Genomic DNA, 7,011 nt, shown 5'->3' on the forward strand with positions numbered 1-7,011 from the left:
CCACTAATAGTCGCATATGAACACCAGTACTGTTGTGATTGAGCTCACTTTCAGGCAATATTGCCTTCAGATGGACACGTGAACTACTTTCTGCCACTACAGAACGTCCCGTGCAGCAGTCAAGTGGAACTCGTGAACTCATAATTGCAACATGGGAAGTAGTATAGGACAATCCTAAAAATGGAGCTCTAAAAACCAACTAAACAAACAAAAAACGTACGAGTTAAAAGGAAATTCTGAGATTTTTCAACCTGGGCTAATTGGTCCAGTCAATCAGTTTAGCTTATCTTATCACAATGTACTTTTTCATATCATTCTATAGCATTATCTCATGAATCGCATCATTATTTCCATCAAGTTTAAAGGTTCCCCTTTACTCTTAAGTGGAATGTAAAGACAGGAAAAGGTTATTTTGGATTAAATAGCGTTTATTTTTATGAACTACAATCTTAATACCTATAGGTTCAAAGTTTCACAGGGGGAACAAAACAAATTCTGTGATAGTTTCAAATAAATATTTAAATATCAGGAACACGCTTTCTCGTTTCCTTTGTGGAGCTTGAAATAGGTTCAATTGTTGGCAAACAGACAAACACAAATACGACAAAGTATGACACTTCACAGCTCCTTTTTATCAGCCGCTTAAATCTGTTATTTACGACTGGGCTTAATTGCGCCACGTCTTTGGCAATAAAGTAGGTGATTGTGTATGTGATATCAACGTTTTTGTCACATAAGGCAGCGTGCTAGACAGAGAAGACACTATGGTCTGCTGGTGTGATGCAGACGTCAAATTAGTTTTAAAGGGAGAGCGACTTATTTCTCAGACTGATGTTCACATGAGTTTTGTGTGTTCTCCTGGGGATGGCACTGCTTCAGATGTCTTCTCTGTCTCCTTTGGTAACACTGTGACTCGCGATTTCGTTTTGATTTTCCTGTCATCATTTTCTCTTTTGACTCGCTCTCACTTCTGGCATGTTGGTGTGCGTGGCTGCGGTCATGAGAGTAAGACCGCACATGCCTCCCCCTGCTTGTCTTACACTGTGTGCGTCAGCCTAACATGACACAGAGCTCTGCAGCTATTCCAGCCACATGATTGATTCAAAGCGCCATTTCTCTCGTTGTCATTGGTTGTTCGGGCTCAAAACCTGGGTGAAATGAGTTCTATCAAAGTTCTGTCATGTGTATTTTGTTTTTATATCAAGGAAAAGTTCTATCGCGATATATGTTGTTATCGCTTCGTCGCCTAGCTGTACTAAAACGTAATAATATGGGGCAACTGCATAAAGGCCTCATTTTAACCTCAATAAATGGCTTGAATTGTTTTTGTAAGAGTCTCAAGTCTCACTCTGAATTCTCATGAGACTGAGGCAGAGAGACAGAGTGGCCACGTTGAGAATTCCCTAACTCCCTTTCAACAGGTAGTGAATATGCCAATGGGGAGTGTTCAAATGGCCCCAGCTAATAACAACACACAAAGGAGAGTCAGTACTCTACTCTAAGGCTGGACGTTGCATATTGTGCCTTTAAGGTAAAAAAGTCACATGACGTCTTAAATAAAACAAGATCTCTCTCTTTTGCACCAAGTGAACACATGAACATGATTCTGTGTTGTCCAAACCGTGGTCGTATGGTGCAGCAGTGGGTTTGGATTTTCAGTCTGCTGTGGATTCTTCCTCCAGTTCGTCATTTCTCCAGAGAGTTCACTGAGCTGGAGGTCACAGACCAGGGGGCAAGATCGGCTCTGTGTGTCTCTATACTCGCATGCTGATGTCTGGTTATGTCACGTCATGACTACTTGGAGATATATAGGTATAGGTGGTGTGTCTGCATGCCTAGTTGTGGAGGGGAAGACATTAGGGAATTGCGTTGCTGTCTTGACAGGATTAGATTGTTGCTTTAAATCACTGAGGCTGTAAATCTGCACAGGACACACACAAGGCTTGTGTGGCTGTTCTTGTTAAGACACCGCACACCATTCTGCCTCATTAGGACCAGGCTGTTGGTCTCCATACCTGGCAACAGCTGTTTCATGGCATGTAAACTGACACATGCACACACACACACACACTCCACCATCACACATTTCTTCTTCTTCTTCTTTCGATTCTCACCCTATGTCCTCTTCTGTTACACCAACTGTCCTCATGTCCTCCTGCCCGGCTGCTCCATCTTCAACATCCTTTGTCCACTATATTCACTGTCCCTCCTCTGCACATGACCGAACCATCTCAACCTCACTTTTCTCACTTTATTCCCAAACCGTTCAACCCAAGCTTTTCTATTACAAAAAACCTTTTTGGTTCAAACACTTCCTTTATTTTTCCACCTGCCGCTCACGCTGTCATCACCATTTAGTTCTACTTCTCTCCCTGTTCTTTGCCAGAGCAGTGGTTTGAAAATGAAAAAACAGAGACACAGAGTTTACAAAAGGGTAACTCAGTTGTCTCTTCTTTATTTGCAGTATTTATGCTAATGTGTCTGAATGAATAAGTGAATTAATGGTTTATTGATGTAAAAGTGCTCCACATAGCATCACAGATTAGACCACAAAGCAGCCAAAAACAGCCGAGTTCAGTCCAGACCTGAGTTCACTCAGCTCCAACAGGAGGCATTATCATTAACGTCACATGTTTCAAACGCAGGTATTTAATGGAGGTAACAGAGCTGAAGGGATGATACAGTATGGTTTTATTGGACTTCACCCATCATGTCATCTTTCCTTTTAAAAGTGCTGAGTATGTTGTTCCAGATCTGTGCAGCTGTTTTATTAGGAGGACACTGCGTTGACTTCCATTCATTTGGACAGTGTAACCAAAGCGTTATCCCTAAATGGGTAAAGTTAAATCAGTTAACGCTTAACCGTCACCGTCCTTAACCCAACAACAATTCAAATGTTAGCTCTAAATTTAACTAGTTTCTCAGAAATGAAGTCCTCGCTCATGAAGTCCAGGTTTTGGTCTCCATGAGGACAACTGACAAGATCAGTGTTTATGCCAGAGAAAGTCCTAACGAGGCAATTACAGTACACACACACACACCAGTGACAATAAACCCACAAACACCACAACCATAAACATCTGCACACTCCATTAGTGCACAAAGAAAACGCTATTAACCTCATAATGTGTTGTGTAATCATTATAATGCGTTGGCATCGTCATTGTCAATAGAGCCTTTACTGTGAAACTAGTAGAATTTCAACTTGGCTGCACAACAGAGGCAGCTGCACCAGCTTTCTTACAAGCGCACATACTTTTCCCTCAGCCTTAAAGTGTTGGAGTTAAACTCAAAAACAAGCTCATGTGGTGTGACCTCCAAGCAAGTTATCAATTACCCATATCACAAACCCTCCCCCAACAGAACTATAACCTCAGGAAATCCTGAAGTGCACGGAGGGGCACAGAGAGACAGAAGTAGACAGACAGAGATGTGGAGTGAGAGAAGACGGCACAGAGTGGACCCTCACCTGGCTTGTTGGGGTCATGTTTTCTCTGGATGCACATAAGCTTGAGCTGCTCTCACTCAGGGCGTTCATGAGAAACTGATGCCCACGCGCAGGGACACTGGAACAATTTTTTTTATTTATTAAAGCTGGTGGTGGTATTTTTTTGTGTGGGGCAGTGGGGTCAACATACTGGACAGATCAGTGTAGCAGTGCTGGTTCTCAAAGGTTTGATTTCGCAATATTTATAATGATTGAAGAAAGCTTTTAATGTTTTTGTGCAATGTTCTTGAGCCGTTTTTCCGTTTTCGTACATGAACTATACAATATTTTCCTGTGATTTGATGTTCACATATGACACCCGCATGGGTCAGACACATTTACAACAGCAAGAGAATGTCTGGGGTGGAGGTTTGGCTTGGGCAAGCAGGAGGCAGGCAGGACATTCACCTGTGCTGTGAATTTTCCAGAGCTTTTTCTGATGGATTATTTACTAAATGTGACCAAAAATGTCCTCAGTAACATTTGAAGTCATTTGCATGTTCATATACAGCCCCTGATTGTGGACATCACCTGCTTTGACATGGTGTTTGTCTTTAATCATTGTGATTTTTACCTGTGTGATACCTTTCACACCAAAGCAAGTAAACAAAGCCTCTTTTCCAGTGCCGTGGTGAGTCATATTCCACCTCACAAACATGCCGTTAACAAATGCATCAGAAAACAACGTGACTACATGCAGACCAGTGACAGTGTTACAATGGTTGCACTTTTATATCCTTCAATTTGGTGCGAAACTCAGCAGCAACTGAACTACTTTAGATCCCTGCTTGACCCAGTCAGAAACGTAACATCTGTTTTTATATTATTTTTGTAGCATTTCCGTGCACCAAAGTAAGTTAATGAGCGACGGCAGAAGAGCGAATGAGCAGCTGAGCATTGCTGTAAAACTTAAGTGCACAAACGTTAAGCCAGAGTTTCCCGTGGCAGATTTGTGCTGCTGCTGTTTGTGGAGATGAAACTAAAGACCTGACATTGCAAATGTGAAACACACAAGCTGCTCAGTTCTTGCTGTGGATCGAGACAGATCACAGTCACAGACAGTCACAGACAGTCTGAACTATAGAGCAGACTCCACCTGCACTGAACCTGCACAATGGTCATTACAGACCCATCAAAGGTGAAATGTGCCATTCATTTTCCTTTGTAGTCATTAGCGGATGTTTAAGTGTTGCAGTTCATCCTCTGCAGGCTTTGGTGAGGACTCAAGAGACGCAAGGTCACCGTCTGCAATTACCATTCACACTCCTCCTCCTTCATACTCTCTACTATGTTGAAACTGAACGCATGGTTTCAAAATTAAGATTTAGAAAATGCTCAGAGGTATTGTAGCTCCCATCAGGAGCATCAGTCGAGCAGTGGGTTGGCTTGCAACTCAATAAATGGTTTAAATCGTGCAAGTGTCTATAGTGCATGGACCATCAAAGCCAAACCACCTGCAGCAGCAGATCCGCAGAATAGTTGTTAAGCAATAACCTCAAGTCCACTAACAAATTTCTTTTTATTTATTAAAGACAAGTTGTCAGAAAAATACAATTGTCATATCCTATTTTGCTATGAAATGTGCTTTCTCTCTTGGAAACATGAATCATGAATACTATGTCAGGCGGCATCTTTATGAAGACTTGTGGCAGCCATTGAGGGTTTAGTTGAGGATGATCAGTTTAGAGATTTATATTTGCATTCATTTTGATTTAAAGGATCATTTAAAGCACCGGTTGGATTGAAGAAATTCAGTTGTTGCTGTTTTATTTTGTTATGTTAAAATGTTTGGTTATTATAGTTTGTCTGTTTTGTTGGTCTGTTTATACCCCATACATTCAAATGATGTGTGTACTTCATAATTTGCATACAATAATCCATATGAATAAAAAGTACAACGATTGTTCCACACTGCAGTATAGTACAACATACAATAGTTCTCGCTGTGACAAAACAAATCCACACTCTTCAAACAAGAGTTTCTGCAGCTAAAATGAATAGAGAATGTCACTGAATTATTGTCAAAGTATGACATGACTTTTACAAAAGGAAATCCTCAACAAATAAGAGGATTGCTGTAAATACTGTAATTTGACAAATCTCTCGCGCTGATGTTCAAATAAACCCGAAGATCATCCAGCAACCAAACAACCAAACAAGCCAGAACATGTCCTCCTCCTCTTTGTAGGGACATTAAATATGTTCTTTCATTCTTTAACTTAAGAATTACTCATAATGCAAATCTTCAAATAATCCATTATAGCCACTGAAAGCATATTGAACTTACCTGACTGGATGTGGAACCGGTTATTTCCAACTGTCACTGTGAGTCCGCCACACCAAACAGCCTCAGTGGACAAGTCATTTCCAGCACTATCTGTGTGTGCGTGCCTGCGTGTGTGTGTGTGTGTGTGTGTGTGTGTGTGTGTGTGTTGGGGGGGGGGGGCTTGGCAGCTGTCTGCTTGGTCCTGATAGCATTCAGCAGCTTGAGAAGGTTTCACATCGACGTCAGAGACTTTAGTTCCTCTCTTCTTCCTCTCCTCCTCTTTCTCCTTCCCCTCTGTTCTCTGTCACTGCTGCTCACATCTGCTTCTGGTCCACAATTTACTTTCCAGCGCTGCCTCTATTCCTCCTCCTCTTCCTCTGTTCTCTCTCCCTCAGTTTCTTCTCCCCTCCTTTTTTTTCTGTTTCTCTCCTCCTCCTTTCAGCGCTTCCAACTCTGACAATCTGCTCTTTTCCTATTGTCACTTGATAATTTTCCAAACTCGGCTTTCACTTTCAGCTCCTTCTCTGCTTTCCCCTGTCTCCTTCTCTCTCTCCCTCCCTCCTTCAACACTATGAACACTTGTCATTCCCAATTCCTTGTCTCCAAACAACACCTCTCCTCCTCTTCCTCATCCTTTTCTTAGTCTTCAAGATGCTCCTGTTTTTTCAATTCAATCCAAATCAAAAAAAATCCCTATTTGTTGTTTCTTCCTTCCCTTGGAGATACTCTCCGTTCCTCTCCCTCTTTCGTCTTCAGTTTACCCCCCTCTCCTTCCGATCCTTTGCTTACTTTCTTTATTTTTCTTTTTATGCAGTTGAAAAAGAAAAACTTTCAGAATCCCTCCTCCTGTCCTGTCCTTTCCTCTCCCTCTCTCTTCCTCTTCCCCACTCCCCCTCTCTCCACATGGTTGAGTATCATGTTTGGCTTTAAATTGAAGAACTTGGCTCTTTCATACAGACCACATACATCAGTAACACTGAACCACAGCCGTGCCTTAGTAAGAAAATAAACTTTGAGCCGACTCATTACGTCTGGATCTATACGATTGGAAATGTTTCCAAAAGAGAGGAAGTGAACATCTAAGAAAAAGCAGCTCCATGCAGAGGCAAACTTTCCCATGATGCCATGTTTAAAAAAAAGAAAGAAGAAAAAACAACAACTCATGAGACTGTGCACAGTGACCCAGGACATTGAACTTGCTGTTAGTTGTTATGTTTGTGAAATTCTCCAGATCAGTCTGAGACAAACTGTGATATAT

The 7,011-nt window shown here is 41.7% G+C and overlaps 1 protein-coding gene across 2 annotated transcripts in view; it reads right to left on the minus strand.

The window, feature by feature from the left end:
• ripor3 (RIPOR family member 3) overlaps window positions 1-6,466 on the minus strand; it is a 37,608-nt gene extending 31,142 nt beyond the window's left edge. Inside the window, exon 1 of one of the 2 annotated variants that reach the window (XM_058631941.1) lies at window positions 5,775-6,466. The gene's annotated coding sequence lies outside the window, so the exon portion shown is untranslated. The remainder of the gene's footprint in view (window positions 1-5,774) is intronic. The other variant, XM_058631942.1, reaches the window with a different exon arrangement.
• Between the last annotated feature and the right edge of the window lie 545 nt (window positions 6,467-7,011).

The sequence above is a fragment of the Solea solea genome, chromosome 6 (genome assembly GCF_958295425.1).
Source record: "Solea solea chromosome 6, fSolSol10.1, whole genome shotgun sequence".
Lineage (NCBI taxonomy): Eukaryota > Metazoa > Chordata > Actinopteri > Pleuronectiformes > Soleidae > Solea > Solea solea.